The 19,997-nt window shown below is 36.8% G+C and overlaps 1 long non-coding RNA gene and 2 other non-coding genes across 3 annotated transcripts; all 3 read left to right on the forward strand.

Annotated features, from left to right (window-relative positions):
• Window positions 1-10,813: 10,813 nt before the first annotated feature.
• On the forward strand, window positions 10,814-11,273 carry LOC134305715 (uncharacterized). Its single transcript, XR_010008753.1, has 3 exons — window positions 10,814-10,840; window positions 11,043-11,114; window positions 11,215-11,273. It is a non-coding gene; the product is annotated as an uncharacterized LOC134305715 (long non-coding RNA).
• A 5,856-nt stretch (window positions 11,274-17,129) lies between these two features.
• On the forward strand, window positions 17,130-17,188 carry LOC134305718 (U7 small nuclear RNA). The gene has a single exon (XR_010008754.1). It is a non-coding gene; the product is annotated as a U7 small nuclear RNA (small nuclear RNA).
• Window positions 17,189-17,605: 417 nt separating this feature from the next.
• Window positions 17,606-17,664, forward strand: LOC134305719 (U7 small nuclear RNA). The gene has a single exon (XR_010008755.1). It is a non-coding gene; the product is annotated as a U7 small nuclear RNA (small nuclear RNA).
• The last annotated feature ends 2,333 nt before the right edge of the window (window positions 17,665-19,997 follow it).

The raw sequence follows: 19,997 nt of genomic DNA on the forward strand, positions 1-19,997 counted from the left end.
AAAAACTCTGCATTGGTCAATCATCAGCCAACCATTCACACCTTCTTGTGTGAAGTACTAGCTCATTATCTATGGAACGTGTGCAAATGAACTAGATGGAGCCACAAAGCATGATGGGTGAAGTCAAACTACACCTATTTATCTCAGCAGAGAAGTTATTTACATTTAATCCTAAACACAAACAAAGAATTGAAAGGCTATTCTGTAAAGTGAAATGACATGAACTTAGATAAAGCTTTTATGATAAGAATCTAAGTCATGTAAAATGCTGTATGTATATTTGTGTGTGACTTTGTTCACATGCTAAAACTAGCAGACCTTGTTCATAGGTATGTGAGCGCAAATCCTCATTAAAAACATTTTGTACGGTTTGTAATGAAAGCTTTTAAACAGCCGTGACACATTTTGAAAGTAGCCCAATTTTCAACCATGACTGAATTTTTAAACAAGCCCAATTTGGCAGGAAAACCGTGAGAGTTGCCAGGTTCAGCAAAATTATCCAGCCTAATGTCTGATCTAAAATCAACCCTGAAGCTGAAACTAGCCCAGAATCCAGGGTGTCACAGATATTGGTGAAATGGCAAATGAATGATTAGTGTACTACTAGTGAATCTTTTATTAATATTAATAATATAGTTTTATTAGTCATTTTATAATCGTTTTAGATCTCATAAAAGAACATTTATTAGTAACACTTTAAATACTAAAAGCTCTGAATTTCATTTCTACTCTTTTCTGTTTTTCTCCTCTCCTGTTTTCTTCTCCTTTCTAATCTTCATTATTAACTAATGATATATGAATATAATTTCAGGTTACATGAAGAACTATTTTAAATTAGGCAGATGCTATCTGCACCCTGGTGTATGCACATCTAAACCCTATTTTTTGGTACACTTACATTTCTAGAATTTATTTAGAAATGATACATCAGAATGTCTTGATATTAACTGAGTGTAAACTACAGGTGATGTACTATCATTATAAAGTGGAATTGTTCTGTGGAAACAAGATAATTCATTTTAATAACAATAACAATTCATGTAATCAAGATTATTTTATTTAATAACAATCTAAAATAAAATGGAAATGAGCTTAAATTATGTTTTAGATGACTTTAAATTAAAGTAAAATCATAATAAATCTACAGATAAATCTATAGGTGGGTGTTTCCTCTTCTAGTTTTCTTATTGTTCCTCATATACAGTAGAAACTAATTCACACAAATATACATACAGCATTTTACATGACTTAGATTCTTATCATAAAAGCTTTATCGAAGTTCATGTCATTTCACTTTACAGAATAGCCTTTCAATTCCTTGTTTGTGTTGAGGATTAAATGTAAATAACTTCTCTGCTGAGATAAATAGGTGTAGTTTGACTTCACCCATCATGCTTTGTGGCTTCGTCTAGTTCATTTGCACACGTTCCATAGATAATGAGCTAGTACTTCACACAAGAAGGTGTGAATGGTTGGCTGATGATTGACCAATGCAGAGTTTTGAACTGGTCTTGGGTCTTTGTCCTCAGCTCTATTTAAGGACTAAACTCTAGACTTGTAGCTGAGTCACTTGGTAAGAAGGATCTTCTGCACGTTCTTCATTAGAAACGACCTGCTGGAGACACCAGCTTTGTTAAAGTGGCTGCCAGGATTCTAACAGGAAGGTAAAGCGTTTTCTTGTTTGTTTCTTTTACATTTATGTTGCATTTGTTGTTCTTTTTATTTTATTATGTTATTTAATATTATCAGGTTAATATATTCAGACTGTTTAAAATAGCTTTATGCTCATAATTGTGGTGATTTATGAAGCCTTTTTTACTCCCAGCACACCAAAGATTTACACTTGTGAGCTAATTATTAGTCCTGTCATGAACTGGATTAGATTTGCTTGGTGCAGGACTGATGTTGAGAAAGATCTCTTATATCTTTATTTATATCAAGTTATTTATAGTTATTTAATTATTAATATCTGCAGTATTTATAAGTATTTTATCCTGATGTTCTTTGAATTCAGATTCTCACTTAGACGTGAAGTGAATTTAATGTTTTTATTACTAGGTGACGAGTTTAATATTATTGTGGTATTAATGTAGTAAAAGTAATTCTAATTAATTGACTTGTTTCTTTGTTTCTGCTGCTTTCCAAGGAAACAGTTTCGACAGTCTTATCAAAGCACAAACATGAAGAACTTTCATCACTGCTCAGAGTGTGGGAAGAATTTTACTACACAGAGTAATCTCCAACAACACCAGCGCATTCACACAGGAGAGAAGCCATATCACTGTTCAGAGTGTGGGAAGAATTTTATTAAGCAGAGTCATCTCCAACAACACCAGCGTATTCACACAGGAGAGAAGCCATATCACTGCTCAGAGTGTGAAAAGAGTTTTACTATGCAGGGTAATCTCAAACAACACCAGCGCATTCACACAGGAGAGAAGCCATATCACTGTTCAGAGTGTGGGAAGAATTTTATTAAGCAGAGTCATCTCCAACAACACCAGCGTATTCACACAGGAGAGAAGCCATATCACTGCTCAGAGTGTGGGATGAGTTTTACTACGCAGGGTAATCTCAAACAACACCAGCGCATTCACACAGGAGAGAAGCCATATCACTGCTCAGAGTGTGGGATGAGTTTTACTACGCAGGGTAATCTCAAACAACACCAGCGCATTCACACAGAAGAAAAGCCATATCACTGCTTAGAGTGTGGAAGCAGTTTCTCTTATCAGAATACGCTTCAAAAACACCAGCGCATTCACACAGAAGAGAAGCCATATCACTGCTCAGTGTGTGGAAAAAGTTTTACTCAACAGGGTCACCTTCAAAATCACCAGCGTGTTCACACAGGAGAGAAACCGTATCACTGCTCAGAGTGTGGAAACAGTTTTGCTGAACTTAGTACCCTTCTAAAACACCAGCGTATTCACACAGGAGAGAAACCGTATAACTGCACTGAGTGTGGAAAGAGTTTTACTCAAAGTAGTGCCCTTAAAGTACACCAGCGTATTCACACAGGAGAGAAACCCTATCACTGCTCAGAGTGTGGAAACAGTTTTGCTGAACATGGTACCCTTCAAAAACACCAGCGTATTCACACAGGAGAGAAACCGTATCACTGCTCAGAGTGTAAAAAGTCTTTTGCTAATAAAAGTAATCTTAAACGACATCAACAAACTCACATAGGAAAGTAACATCACTGTTAAAAGTGTGGAAAGTATTTTTGTGCATTATTCTCTCTAACAACACCAGCACATTCACACAGGAGGTAAAGCTGTATGGTTTTCTTTTTCTAGAACTGTTCTACTTCAATTATTGAATGTACTGTACATCATGGTGTGAATATAATCATTACTCATTAAAAGTTATGTGGTGTAATGTACCAACCTCAGATCTGAATCTGTTTTTGTTCATTATTCAAGTTTAATCTACTTTAATAAACACAGAACAACTTTTACTCTCAAGTGGAAGAATTTTACCCTGGTCTTTATGGTGTTTGCTAAGTTTTCATGAATGAATAGCCTCTTACTTTAACACTTCTAGGTCTACACTCCAAAATTCTAGTCTTTAGATGATTTCCACTTAGCAAATAATGAACCGTCCTCAACCAGAATGTACATGAGAAGGTGTGAATGGAGGGCTGTGGACTGAACAGTGTTGCATTGTTCTATCATCATGAGTCTTTGTTCTTTGTGTTTATCTATAGACCAAATTAGTGGTAGCTAAACTCCTTTGTTAAAAGAAATACTCATATTTATGTTTAATTATCCCACCATCTTCTAGTGCATAAAACCCAGTTCATCTAAATCCTAATACAGACTGAACAGACATGTTTTAAAATTACATTTAAAAATAAATAAATACTATTGTGGTAGTTCAGGTGTTTTCTTATCATGGAGGTGACCAATTGACCAAGACCAGTTGAGGGCTCAGGAGACAAGTGTTTCTTTATTGATGAATAAATGTATTTGTTAAACTGTAAATTCCATCCGAGTCCTCTGTGTGATGAGAGTTTGGTTTTGAATCCGATGTCAGCAAATGTGTCCACAGTTGTTAAATGGGACTAAACTCACAATGTATTTGTATGTAGGCTTGAGCTGGAGTGACAATAGGAGATAGATGTAAAGAACTGGGTGGGTACCCAGCTAGCAAAAAACGTAGGATATAAATATCCGGCATGCCGGAACTTTTTGTGTCTGCCCACATCCGGCAGCCGGATCTGGCCCGGTGTCAAAATGAATGACGGATAGATTGTGGCTCGTATACGGCTGCCCGGATCCCAGCCATGACTGCCAGCAATATGCCAGCACTTAACCACCTGCTAGCCAGAACAGCCATTATCGGGCCAAGATAAGGCCCAGATAAGGCCTGCAGTAGATTTTTAAAAGGCTTTCCTTTAATGGTCACTGGGACTACTACAACTGTTCTTGCTTCTTGTAGCTGTGAAAATACTCTGTAAAAAAAAAAAATAATAAAATAAAAAAAATAATATATATATATATATATATATATATATATATATATATACTTTATTATAATTATAAGTAATAATTATAATAGAGTACAATTAAAACATTAACAAAAAAAACAAATGTACACCAAAACACATTTTTCAATATTTTATTATATATATTTATATTATTATATAGTTTATTTATGGATCTTATTCAAATTTCCAGTTCCACTTAATGATGGAAAAGAAATGTTGAATAAGAAAAAAAGTAACTGTAGACATGCTAAGTAGCCTTAGACATGATAATGTGCTTTTTGATTATAATATTTTACAGTGTTATGTACAGTGCTTGCATACATTATCCCTAATCAATCCTGAAAATGTATTTCAAACTGTATGTTGATAAAAGCAGCTTTTGTAAATATCTTACCAAGATCAGTGTAGGCCAAATAACACAAGGTGGCTGAATGAGCTGGACTCAGGGGTGCACAAAAAGTCACTGCAGAAATATAAACACTTCATTAGTTCAATCATTCAATCAAGGAAATGTATAAAGACCTTTAAATATGTGCTTTAGGCATGATAATGTGTTTTGTCGCTGTAAACATGTTTCCTGGGTTATTTATGCCAGCCAATGACTAAAAGTTTTTATAATATTGTCAACTGCCAGGAAGAACTAATGTAACCAACCTTTTATATACATCAAACCCCTTACTCAAAAAAGATGGACCACCAGCTCCATACAGCTGTAGGTATAGGTAACTAATGTAATCATTTTAAAATATTATGTGTGTAATATAACTTGGCTATATTGTTAGATGGTTTATATCGTATTCATAATATCAGTGTAAGTTTCCTTTAGATGTATGTTTTAAATTATTTTTGATAGTCTTTGCTGCCATATTTATGTATAGCTGGCTAGATAGTTATAGTTTACCGTACCTGCCAAGCTAGCATTTTTGGCGTTAAAACGTTAAAACATAGCTATACTAAATGTATTAATAAAAAATACGAAATAATTTGATTATATATATTGTTCTGTTACTACAGTATATCAGTATTTTTAATATAATGTTTTAGTAAGGTTTTAGTCCTAAAGAGCAGCAGTTAACGTTACCTTGAAATCCTCAGTGAATAAGTATAAGTTTCTTATTTAAACTGAACTAAATGCGCGAGCCCCCTAGCGCATGCGTTCAGGGAACCTTTCGTATTGAAGTAGTGAACTGATTCTATCTGACACCACCATGTATTAACATTAAGGTAATAGTTAAAAATCACTTGTCAGTTATCATTGTTATAAACAGTTATCATTGTTATAAACAGTTATCATTGTTATAAACAGTTATCATGGCTTAGCGTACGTACATCTGGTTCAAGTCAAACAAGCTTATCAAGCGACTGTAAAATAATTTTACACATACATATACAACTATTATATTGGATTAAAAAAGTTGCTTTGAGTCTCAGTCAGCCAACATGCAGCCATATTCGGGGCAGATGCGGGGTGCCGCAATTCCGCCGAGTCTCAGTCAGCCAACAGTGGCGACATGCAGCCATATTCGGGCCAGATGCGGACTGCCGATCCGACAGACAGCCGACACTGCCAAACCGGAGCCGGAATCGGCCCAGATCTATCATGCTAGCTGGGCTGTGCGCTTCTCAAACTGAACTGTGTCTTTCTGTGAATTGTCTTGTAGTGATGACGTGTTAATGAAGAAATGACCACTCCGCTTGCCACTGACTAATTTACCCAAAGATTTTATTTCAGAACAATATCAAGGCAGTGACAAACGAGCATTCGCGATTTTGCTCGGAGGAAGACAGCCGATTTCTTCTCTCCCTTCTTTTACGCCAGCCCCAGGTTTAAATACCCCAGCGATTTACATACAACACATCTGGTTTAAATAGATCTAAACTAACTTGGGTAAGTACTATCAGTCTCTGAAACTGTTTAATCTATCAAACTTTTTCTCAGCATGTGCTACTCAATTATTCCTGTGCTTATATCTCACAGACCCTGCAGACATCAGAGGGCACATTATAGGAACAGCAACCTCATCTACCCCCAACTGTTTTGAATTTCATGCTATTACTGTTACTTTTCCGATTACTCTTCATATCATTGTCATTTACAGACCACCTGGCACACTGGGAGACTTCATAGAAGAGCTGGATGTTCTTCTGAGTTTCTTCCCTTCAGATGGAACTCCTCTAACTCTTCTTGGTGACTTTAATCTCCCTACACTTCAGTCCTCCTGTCTTCTTCCTCTTCTTTCATCTTTCGACCTCCTCTTTAACCACAGCCCTCCGACACACAAAGGAGGCAATCTTCTGGACCTGGTCTTCAGCCGTCCAGCTTCTGTTCTGGACCTCACTGTCACCCCACTCCACCTCTCTGACCATCACTTTGTGTCCTTCTCTCTCTGCCTCCCAACTCTTCCTACCTCCAACCACACTTTCACCCTTACAACACGCCCCAATCTTCACTCTTTATCTTCCTCCCTGCTAATCTCTTAAACATCCTAACTTCACTACCTAACCCTGACATGCTTGCTACCCTTCCACTCAACTCCGCAACTAATACTCTACTCTCTTCTCTTTCAACATCCCTCGATCAGCTCTGTCCTCCTACCCTCAAACGAGGAAAACCTTCTCACCCTGCTCCTTGGCTTTCAGATGCACTGCGCAGCAACAGAAGAGAATTAAGGGCAGCTGAGAGAAAGTGGAGGAAATCTAAGCTCAGTGGTGATCTCCACTCCTACCACGATCTGCTGTCCAGGTTCTCATCTGACGTGACTGCTGCAAAAACATCTTTTTACAAAGCCAAGCTTGAACAATCTGCTGCTGACCCACGTAAGCTTCATGCTATCTTTTCCTCTCTTTTAAACCCTCCTCCTCCTCCCCCTTCTGCCTCTCTCACTGCTACTGACTTTTCAACATTCTTTCAGGACAAGATCGACAAAATCAATCAATCCTTCTCTCCGACTGACCCACTTTCAACTGACCCTCAACCCACCAACACACTCACCAGCTTCACCCCACTCACCATGGATGAGGTTACACAGCTCCTCTCATCCAGCAATCCCACTACATGTGCACTTGACCCTATACCATCCACCATCCTCAAAGACATCTCACAGGACCTAATCCCCTTCATCACACCCATCATCAACAACTCCCTGACATCAGGTGTTGTCCCTACTGCATTTAAGAAGGCTCAGGTCATCCCCCTTCTTAAGAAACCTACACTAGACACTACAGACATCAACAACTACAGACCTGTCTCACTCCTCTCTTTTCTATCCAAAATTCTTGAACGTGCTGTCTATAACCAACTATCTGCCTTTCTCACTCAGAATGACCTCCACGATCCGTACCAGTCTGGCTTCAAGGCAGCGCATTCTACGGAAACCGCTCTTGTAGCGGTTACTGAGAAGCTTCATGCAGCCAAAGCAGCCAAACTGTCATCTGTCCTTATTCTTCTTGACCTCTCTGCAGCCTTTGACACAGTGAATCACAGCATTCTCTTGTCCACTCTCTCCAACCTTGGAGTAACAGGTTCAGCATGGCAATGGATGGCCTCCTACCTGGAAGGGCGCTCCTACCAAGTGTCATGGAGGGGATCCATATCTCCTCCATGCACTCTCTCAACCGGCGTTCCTCAGGGCTCTGTACTTGGCCCACTTCTTTTCTCTATCTACACCCGCTCTCTGGGCAAGGTCATAGCCTCCCATGGCTTCTCCTACCACTCCTATGCAGATGACACTCAGCTCATTCTGTCATTTCCTCCTGACGCGCAAGTCTCAGCTCGCATCTCAGCATGTCTGCAAGATATCTCACAATGGATGTCAGCTCATCATCTGAAACTTAATCCCAGCAAGACAGAGATGTTGCTCATTCCTGGAGATCAGTCTCCAACCCAGGACCTAGTAATTTCTCTGGATGACTCCCAGATCAGACCATCTGATAAGGTAAGAAGTCTTGGTGTTGTCCTTGATAACCAGCTGACATTCTCTCCTCATATAGCCAACATGACAAGATCATGCCGGTTCCTCCTGTACAACATCAGGAAGATTCGTCCCTTTCTCTCTAGGGAAGCTACCCAGATTCTGGTGCAATCACTTGTAATCTCACGGTTGGACTACTGCAACTCCCTTCTGGCTGGAGCTCCCATGTCCACGATTAAACCCTTACAGCTCATTCAAAATGCAGCTGCACGTGTGGTTTTTAACCAACCTAAACACTGCCACATCACCCCACTGCTACGTTCTCTTCACTGGCTTCCTGTAGCTGCACGCATTCAGTTTAAAACACTGACGCTCGCCTACAAAGCCAAAAATGGACCAGCCCCAAGCTACCTTTGTGGCCTAATCAAACCCCGCTCTGTACCACGCAACCTCCGAGCCTCTAGTCTCGCTCAACTTGAGCCCCCATCCAGGACTAAAGGAAGACAAGCATCAAGGCTGTTCTCTGTTCTAGCGCCGAAGTGGTGGAATGAACTTCCTCTGTCTGTCCGAACATCTGAGTCTCTTGCTGTCTTTAAAAAACGATTAAAAACCCACCTTTTTACTAAACACTTAGGCTGACTTGTACTTATTTACTAACATTTTGTTCCATTCTTATTCATTTCCAAAAAAAAAAAAAAAAAAAAAAAAAAAAGCACTTTGGTTCTAACAGGTTTTAGCAGATTTGTGTTCTTTGACTGTTGTTTTCCTAAACTTGAGAAATGAAATGTTCACTATAGAAGCACTTCTGTAAGTCGCTCTGGATAAGAGCGTCTGCTAAATGCTGAAAATGTAAATGTAAATGTAGATCACATTTCTCACCAGGCACTAAGAGAGATAGCCAGGCCCTTTGTCCATAGGAACACTGGCTCCCAACTTCCAACTGCACCAGGAGAACCTTATAGTTCACATACATTGAAGTCAGAAAGGCCTCCCAATGATGTGTTCCATATGTGGGGACATACCTATACGGGCCTCTCTATGGAATGCTCACTACAACTCACTAACCCCTACTAATTCAACTAGAAATGAGTATCACATATGAACTAATATTAAATGAGGTTTCTGAATAAAATATTTCATATAAAACTTCCAGATACATCATCTGCATATGAGGAAGAAATCTATGGAGAGATCTCAAATAACATGAACCTGAAGGTATGAACTTACATTGTAGAAAAGAAAAACAAGCCAGTAGCATCAGTGTGCACATTAAACCATTTACAGAAGGGTCATTAAGTTTGGCTAATTGAAATAATGGCATGTTTCTGACTTGAATGAGAGGGGCATTAAAAAGATCTCACAACATTTGAAGCCCAGGTCAATAGGACCTGCTAGTTAGAGAACGCTCACTTCCTAGCTAGCACGATAGATCTGGGCCGATTCCGGCTCCGGTTCGGCAGTGTTGGCTGTCTGTCGGCTCGGCACCCCACATCTGGCCCGATTACGGCTGCACATCCCCACTGTCGGCTGACTGAGACTCGGCGGACCTGCGGCACCCCACATCTGAATGATAACTGACAAGAGATTTTTAACTATTACCTTAATGTTAATACATGGTGGTGTCAGATAGAATCAGTTCACTACTTCAATACGAAAGGTTCCCTGAACGCATGCGCGTGGAGCCTCGACCATTTAGTTCAGTTTAAATAAGAAATCCGTTATTTTTTACACTTATTTATTGAGAATTTAAAGGTAACGTTAACAGCTGCTCTTTAGGACTAAAACTTACTAAAACATTATATTAAAAATACTGATATACTGTAGTAACAGCACAATATATAGAATCAAATACTTTTGTATTTTTGATAATTAATAATATATTATAGCTATGTTTTAACGTTAGCCAAAAATGCTAGCTTGGCAGGTACGGTAAACTAACTATCTAGCCAGCTATACATAAATATGGCAGCAAAGACTATCAAAAATAATTTAAAACATACACCTAAAGGAAACTTACACTGATATTATAAATACGATATAAACCATCTAACAATATAGCCAAGTTATATTACACACATAATATTTTAAAACGATTACATTAGTTACCTATACCTACAGCTGTATGGAGCTGGTGGTCCATTGTTTTTGAGTAAGGGGTGTGATGTATATAAAAGGTTGGTTACATTAGTTCCCTCTTCCTGGCAGTTGACAATATTATAAAAACTTTTAGTCATTGGCTGGCATAAATAACCCAGGAAACATGTTTACAAAGACAAAGCACATTATCATGCCTAAAGCACATATTTAAAGGTCTTTATACATTTCCTTGATTGAATGATTGAACTAATGTAGTGTTTATATTTCTGCAGTGACTTTTTGCGCACCCCGAGTCCAGCTCACTCAGCCACCTTCTGTAATTTGTGCTACACTGATCTTGGTAAGATAATCACAAAAGCTGCTTTTATCAACATACAGTTTGAAAGACATTTTCAGGATGGATTAGGGATACTGTATGCAAGCACTGTACATAACTGTAAAATATTATAATCAAAAAGTACATTATCATGTCTACAGCACATATTTCAAAGTTTGTGCTTATGTTTTTCAGCCTACTAAAGGCACTGTTTCTTCTGCTCTAGCACTGTTCTGGAAACTGCTTTTCATGATGCCACTCCTGCTGCCTGAGTGAATCAATAAACCATTTTAACCAGGTAAACATATTTAAACTACAGTTACCATCATTAAATGGAACTGGAAATTTGAATAAGATCCACATTGATCTATGAAAAATCATTTTTGTTTTCATTCTAGAATTACAGACCAGTGTCAGGAGGCAGGAGATCAGCAGTCAATTATGGCAGGACAAAACATTTTATAATAAATAAAAATACTTGAAATAAAATATTGAAAAATGTGTTTTGGTGTACATTTGTTTTTTTCTGTTACTGTTTTAATTGTACTCTATTATTAGTATTACTTATAATTATAATAAAGTATATATATATATATATATATATAAATAAATAAATATATATATATATATATATATATATATATATATATATAAATTTATTTATTTATTTATTTATTTATTTTTATTTTTCATAGCAATAAGAAGCAAGAACTGTTGTAGTAGTCCCAGTAACCATTAAAGGTTAAATATGGTGGGGGAAAGCCTTTTAAAAATCTCCAGTAGGCCAGAACTGCAATAATGGCTGTTCTGGCTAGCAGATGGTTAAGTGCTGGCATATTGCTGGCAGTCATGGCTGGGATCCGGGCAGCCGTATACGAGCCACAATCTATCCGTCATTCATTTTGACACCAGGCCAGATCCGGCTGCCGGATGTGGGCCGACACGAAAAGTTCCGGCATGCCGGATATGGCTGGGTCAGAGTTCAGGTTTAAGTTTGATGTTTGTTAAATTCGCTTTCTGGAATACCCCCCTGGTCGTGATGTTAGTGAATTAAACCTACATCACTCTGATGGTCTGACTGATGAGCTGTTCTGACAAGCTGCTTAAGCCCGGCTAGCTCAGTCAGTAGAGCATGAGACTCTTAATCTCAGGGTCGTTGGGCGAGTATCTTCATTTAACATCTACGGAAACCAAAAGAACGTTCTTCCACTTTGGACAGCCGGTCTCTGATGACTTATCAGGTGGATATTTGTGCTTGTAGGACTGTTGTTTACTGGATGTTTTTCAGTTACTTATTTCCACTATTCTGTGGAGCTACACATTGTTGTTGTGTCTCACATCCGTTTGATCAACAGGCAGGTTGGGCAATAAAAGACACTCGTCCCTGGGTGGGCTCGAACCACCAACCTTTCGGTTAACAGCCGAACGTGCTAACCGATTACGCCACAGAGACTCACACACAGCTGTTTCATTGGACGGTACACATGGGTCACATGACTCGCTAACGTTTAAGTCAGGCTAATAAACAGTGTAATACTCAGTGTTGCCAACTTATATATATTTAGCGAGTTTTCAGACCCTCGTGACTTTTTCTGGTGTTATTGGAGACTTTTGGAGACTCGGACGTGAGAGCACATATCGTTCTGCAGTTACTGTCCTCACCGAGCAGCAGGTGCTGCCGTTGTTCTGTTGACTTATTTTACCCAATACCATCGATTTGTCCTACCGAGCATGCGCACATCCGCTTTTGACTCGTTGAGTGGAACGCCTATAATTCTGTGCTACCTTTGCCTAATTTATTTCTGCTAGCGGTTAGTAATGTGTGGTTTTAGTTTTAATTCCTTTAAAAGTGTAAAGTTTAAGTGTATGTAATGCCGTTATCATGTGACTTATTTTGTATTCTATTTCAGATCTATACAAGGTGCTCAAATTATACATGATTGCATACAGTTGAATAACAGTTGTTTATCTAATGCTATGTGTTAATGTTTTATTTAACCATGTTTATACATGCGTTCAGTGATACATCTAGGAAAGCCAATCATTTTTAAATAACAATCTGCGACCTTAACATTACGACAACACAAAATGTATTCGGTTATTTTTCAGTTTTGTGCTTTCTTAGCAGTTCAGCTGCAAGGTCGTGTCTAATAAAGTTCATTACTGAGTGAATATGTTGAGCATTTATTACGTTATCTTGTACTTAGCTGTTTGTGTACGTCAAACAATGTTGTTGCTTTTCCCTTGTCAGTTCAGTTCTAATGATTTGTTCCTTATTCCATGTTTTTGTAGCTATAGATAAGATCTGTGTGATCTATAGTTTTCTCACTGGGATTTTATCCAAAAGGGTATGATAAATCACGGAGGTAAAACCTTAGAAGATATTCCTCATAGAGGGTTAGAATATTATTTACTACATGCCTGAGATACATGTAAACATACTACATTTTTACTATATGGCTGAGATACAGATCAATGGATCTATTGAGATGTGCTACCTACAGTTTACAATAATATATAGACCTTTCCACATGTGCTAACCCCTATGCAAATTAGGCGATGGCGTCATTTAGCGACTTCTAACGACTTTTTTAGGACAGCCAATAGCTACTTTCCTTACTGAGGAGTTGGCAACACTGACAGTGACCCACAGTATCCTCAGTGCAGGACTATCAGCCAATCACACAAATACCTCAGAAACAACCGGGAAAGTAAAAACACAAGTTTATTAATTAGTGTAAAATGAAGAAACTGTAAACATGAAACATGAAGAACAGCGGAGCCAAAATACAGAAAAGGTTCAGAGCTTTTACTTCATCAGATAGTTTATCAGTTAAACATAAAGCGTAAAACCATAAACACTATTTATAAATAAATACATTTCTTTAGTCGCCCACTTGAGATTTTTGTTTACATATGCCTGAAATTTGACAACCTAACCTAAACAGTTTTAAGCTTTTAATTATTTATTTATTTAGAAAGCCTGAACGACGGTCCTCTATAAGAAGCAGCTTGTTTACAGCGTCTCTCGTTTACGGCCACACCACCCTGAGAACACCTGTTCTCGGAAGCTACACTCTAAAAAGTAATGTGTCATTTTTTCTACACAACTACTGTGTCCTGTGGTCTGTAACATGTTTTGTGTCATTTCTGGCCACTTCTTACACAGACGCGTGTAAAGTAACTCCAATAGTTAGTCTACACAGAACTGTGAGAAAATACATTGCGTAAAAATATATATTTTTTCAATTTTACTTACATTTGTTGGATAAAATTTTTTATTTCTGACTAGAAACATAGATTATTTCACATGGAAGATTAAAAATAAATTAATAAATAAAAAATATGCGTTAATCACATTTCTCCTATCATGTATATCTGTGTTTCATGGTTGATTTCCTCTTTTTGGACCATGCAAGGAAAGGAGCAGGAGCAGTATGTTTTATTGATGTTTATTTAGTTCATGTTTATCAGTGTTTTGTTGTGTGTTTTATGTCAAGCCAAGCTATAAAAAGTAGGTTTTAACCCTGTGACCTGTTTTAACTTACAATAGACTCACAATTGACTTAGTTAGGTAAAAAAGGAGGCACTGAATTACATTAATATAAACCTAAGTTTGCTTTTCTGTTCCTATTCAGTAATAAATGTTCTGTTAAACATGACTAGTCGTTCTTTTTATTGGTATTATTTATCGTTAGCTAACTGGCTAACCGTTAATTGGACTTTTAGTTTGGTCAAAATGGCGCCACCACAGAATGACTGTGGATGAGGTTACCATAGCAACCCTCTGTGTGTTGAGTTTTCTCAAGGTAATTTACTTAACTGAACTATTGGGACTGTGTGGTTACAGTGATTCAGTAACATTATTTCAGTTAAATCTCATTATGAGAAGCGGATTTTAATCATTTTAACATTTTTCTTTAGCTCAGTTTAGCTCAGTTCGTTTTACTGAATCAATTATTTTAAATCATCCGTTTCAACGAATCGAAAAACTGAATCGATTGATTCATTAGGATTTAAGAGGATCTAATGCAGTCGGTTCGGAGGTTCAGAATCAGTTCGGAAGAATCGGTTCTATAAGTCGAATCGTTAGGAACATTGCTTATTGTTATTAGCGTTAAAGCTGGTAGTGGTGGATATATTTAGGGTAAAGCACAACTCTTCCAAAATACATCATCTGATTTACTAGGGTAGTAAATCATCTGATTTACCAGAAGGTAAAGGAAACATTTGAGCTTGTATGCTGTAACTAGTTTGCAGGTGACTTGTTTAATAGTTGTTAAACAGCCTATGTGAATATTAGAGACATGACAAATTTGGAGGAATATTAGTTGTGTTAGCTGATTACTCATTTGGTTGGTTGACTAATCAAATATTTAATGTTGTAAATGTCTAATTCAGTTAATATTTTGTAATGTGATTACACAAGACTCTCTGAGAGAGAAACACAGTAGTACCTTGTAATGATATTTTTTATCTTTCTTTTAGGACAGAGAAACAGACCTTTTACGAGTCATCTTTAAGAATGGAAAAGAAAAGTTCAAGAAAGATATATTTTGTACCTTTACTGTTAAACTGTTTGTAATTTGTTTTAATTTATCACTTGTCACAAAAAAAGAATGGTATTTAAACATTTGTAATATTGTACACTTTATTTTACCCATTTTCTTAATTACACATAATCAACACACATTGTGTAAGAACAACACATTGTGTGTGTTAAGTATCCTAACACGGTGGGTGTGCAAAAACAGGATGACACATTTACTGTGTTTAAATCAACACAGTATGTGTCGTCCCTGAGCACACTCTTCACATGTTGAAATTCCACACAGTGTGTGTCGTTTTTAACACATTTCTTTTTAGAGTGTAGGTAATGTGTGTGTGTGTTATGTGTGTTAGGTGCAGTGGTGTATAAAGTACCTGAAGGCCATACTTGAGTAAAAGTACAAGTATCTTACCAGAAATTTACTTTGATAGAAGTAAAAGTCACCTTTTAAAATATTACTTGAGTAAAAGTCTAAAAGTATCTGGTGTTTAATGTACTTAAGTATCAAAAGTAATTTGATATTAAATGTACTTAAGTATTAAAAGTAAAAGTAAATGCTGTTAGTATAAACTGAAGCGGTCATTTAGAAAAATATAAGATTGTTCTTTTAAGCCTGTAAACCACCTTAACAAGCTTTTTTCTTCCTTCCATCTGAACATGATCTGTGCCAATTCATGATTATAATCAGCTGTTCACATCACCTATTTGAAATCACGTCATTATTTAGTTATTTTTAACCTTATTACGAGGACTAAATTGCCCTGTTCCAACTTTTTTTAGAATGTGTTGTAGCTTAAAATGCATGTATGTGTATGTTAAGAATGAAGTTGACCAGACAAAACATGAAATATTTTGGGTTCATAAAAGATGGAATAAGAGTCGATGTAAGTGTAAAAAACACTGCATCTATTTTATTTGCATTTTCTATACTGTTCCATTTTTTTTTTTGATTTGGGTAGTAAATTCAAGTTATAGATACTGTATATATCCCAATAACCTAAAACAACTGAATTTTGGCAGAATTAATTTAAAAGCAAAACTCAAGCAAGTTTAACTAAACGTGTGGCACTTTTAACCCTTTAATGATCTGTTCAACCATTAGTATAATGTAAATAGCTGGGTAAAATAAGCTGTATTTAAATAATCTTTTTTTGGCTGTATCTACTCCCTGATTGGCGTGTGTTAAACGTAAAAAACATTGGTATTCTTACTTTAAGAAAACACCATTTCTAAATTATGTGTCAACCTGAAGCAGCAGCTGAAAAATCATCCATAAAATTTTGAAAGTTGAGTTCTTGTTGAGAGCATTAAAGAGTTAAGAATTACCGGTACGTTTGTAAGGGATATGTTCAATCTGATGCAAATAGAAACCATAGCCTTGAACTTTTATTTAAGTTTTCATTTTTCAGGTACTCAAGTATAAGGAAACTAGTTTGTGTGATGTATCTTCTATTGTATTTGTGGTATAACACAATATTACGGAGTCCTTCAACAAACAATCCAAATTGTATTATTCCTTACTCTTAACACTAAAGTAAACGTTTAAGAGATATCTGTTAATTTCCTATATTATCCAGCACCTTTCTTCAACGAACAAGAGACTGTAAATAAGGCTTATACTTCTTTATCCTCCAAATTATTCAGCAATTAAAAAACAATTTGCATAGACCACGCCCATAACTTCATTCAGCTTTTCCACATGTTCACCATCTGTGAGAAAACCTTGCAAAACAATCCCTACTTTAACAGTTCTATCACACAGGTAGGAAATTTGTCTCTTTTAGTATTTGTCTAGAAGGGTCCTGAAGTTATTAGGACCCCACCATTACCTGTATAAAGAAAGACTATTCATTCTTTAAATAAGATTTTTTAATATTTAGTCATACTATTTAAACTCTCACTGTCCAGAAACCCATATATCCTATTGTTTGGCCCAATGGTTAAAGAGTCCTTTAGCAAGATAATCTGGCCAAACAAGCCACATTTTATTTAACCCTTTCTCTTAACACTAAAGTAAACTTTTAAGAAATATCTGATAGTGTCCTATGTTATCCAGCACCTTTCTTCAACAAATAAGAGACTGTAAATAAGGCTAATGCTTCTTCATGGTCCAAATTATTCAGCAAATAAACAATTTGCATAAGCCACACCCACAACTTCATTCAGCTGTTCCACATGTTCACCATCTGTGAGAAAACCTTGCAGAACAATCCCTACTTTAACAGTTCTACCACACAACTAGGAAATTTGTCTCTTTTAGTATTTGTCTAGAAGGGTTCTAAAGTTATTAGGACCCCACCATTACCTGTATAAAGAAAGACTCAATAAAATTTTGTCATAAGGGCTTTTAAACCTTTGGTCTAAGAATCATGTTTATAAGGGATATGCTCAATCTGGTGTAAATAGAATCCATAGCCTGGAACTTTCATTTAAGTTTTCATTTATAAGGAAGCTAGTTTGTTCAACACATCTTCAATTGTATTTATGGTACAGCACAATATTACAGAGTCCTTCAACAAACAATCCAAATTGTATTATTCCTTACTCTTAACACTAAAGTAAACGTAGAATGACTATAGTTACGCTTTTTTGCGCAAGGGACTCTAGCCTCTCGATCCCCCGCTCCCCTGTTGTGAGCCACTTAGTACCCATTATCATGGTAATGACCCACAGCCACAGTCTACACACAAACACCTCACACACATCATCCCCCTCTGCCCTAATTTTACAGACAGGCCTGAGTTACAGGTCTGTGAGAGCCAGAGATCTTGCTTGTTTGTGGGTGACCAAATACTTATTTTCCACCATAATTTACAAATAAATTCTTTAAAATTTCCTACAATGTGATTTTCTTTTTTTTTTTTTTTTCATTTTGTCTCTCATAGTTGAAGTGTACCTATGATGAAAATTACAAACCTCTCTCATCTTTCTAAGTAGGAGAACTTGCACAATCAGTGGCTGACTAAATACTTTTTGACCCCACTGTATATGGCCAAGGGGATACCAGGGACATCATGTGCAGCGTAGATATTTATTTATATGCACACCTTTATGGCTCAAACAATGTGCGCATTGCTTTTCTGTTTAATACATGGTACTGGAATGCAACATACGGCAATTGATTTCACAACATACAGAGGTAGAAGTTCCTGCTGGTAATGTCCTGCTAACAGATAACAGACTGATATATCAGATGTCTTGTAATGCTGATGTATTCGCAAATCAGAGCCGTTTTGAGCTTATATTAGGTGGCATACAAACGTGTAAACAGGTATGGCACTTCTGTGCAATACATATGCAGCAGGCCTAATTGTTAAAAAAATAAATTTTTGGACTAAACTCATTAAAGATTTGTAATATTTAAATCTGTGAATAAAATGCATGAGTGCAAAAAGGTGATAATGCCAACTGGTCTGGTTTACCATTGATGCAGGGGCACATATTGGGACTTTAGAGACAATAGAGTGCAGAAATATAGGGTGTGTGCTGTGTGTGACTGTTAAGCTGCTAACATTTGGTATCAAGCAAGAACAGAGAAAAATTCTACTTAGAAAAAATGCACTAATTAGTGTCCTTGGTTTCTCAATTTCATATAATTAATAAAGAAATTTTGTAGTTAGTCTGAGATCTCTAACAAGTGTGACAGGAAATTTTATACTTTAATAGTTATTTGCATTAAACTCATAAGTTATTTGCTTTTTTAGTTTATTGCTTTCTTAGATCAATAGACCACTGAAGTCGTGCGTCATTCTGTAGTCCTCGTTATGCCCATATTTGGAGACCTGGGTCTAAGCGCGATTTCCAGTGGGAAAAAAGGTAACTCACAGGTTTGCTGTGATAAACGTTGGGGGTGGGTTGAATAGTGTGTTATCTGCTAGCATTTGCATGACAAAAGAGGACTGATAGCACTCTAATGGTTGTGTAGAAGGAGGGGTTTGTCCTCAGAATCTCAGATTTTCAGTCAAGCTAGTGTTAAAGACATGCATGTTCCTCAGCACCATGAATATTTCCTCTGTTAGTGTAATACAGAAGTTATCTGAGGAAATATTTTTTATGAGTTTTTAAAAATGATGGGACACATCATGTCTGCACTGAATTAATTACAAACTAATGTAGTGAAACGTTTTATTTGTGGTTCGAATGTAATCGGTAGCTAGATATCTGAACAATGTTAATGCTAATAATAATAATAATAAAAACAATGGTGCTGTGGCTTTACTTTGTTAATCATTCCTAACTTACATCAGTGTGTTAGACGGGGAGATTCTGAAATGACGATTATTCTGTATCTTTGAGTGAACGATGCGCTTTTACAAAACGTTTGCATCTGCGCATTAATGTGTTTAACCGCTGATGTAATTTACAAGCGCAGATTCACCAAACCTGCTGCGGTCTGTCACACATCTCACATTGTTTAGCTAAAAAATGTCGTTTCATTCTGTAGTAACGAGTAACGAATTCGCATACAGCAAATGTATCGGAGTAAAAGTACCCAATTTCTTTAGGAAATGTAGTGGAGTAAAAGTGAAAGTTGCCGAATTTTTTTATACTCCAGTGAAGTACACATACTCCAAAAAACTACTTAAGTACTGTAACGAAGTATTATTACTTCGTTACTATACACCACTGTAA

This window comes from Trichomycterus rosablanca, unplaced genomic scaffold (genome assembly GCF_030014385.1).
Source record: "Trichomycterus rosablanca isolate fTriRos1 unplaced genomic scaffold, fTriRos1.hap1 scaffold_145, whole genome shotgun sequence".
Lineage (NCBI taxonomy): Eukaryota > Metazoa > Chordata > Actinopteri > Siluriformes > Trichomycteridae > Trichomycterus > Trichomycterus rosablanca.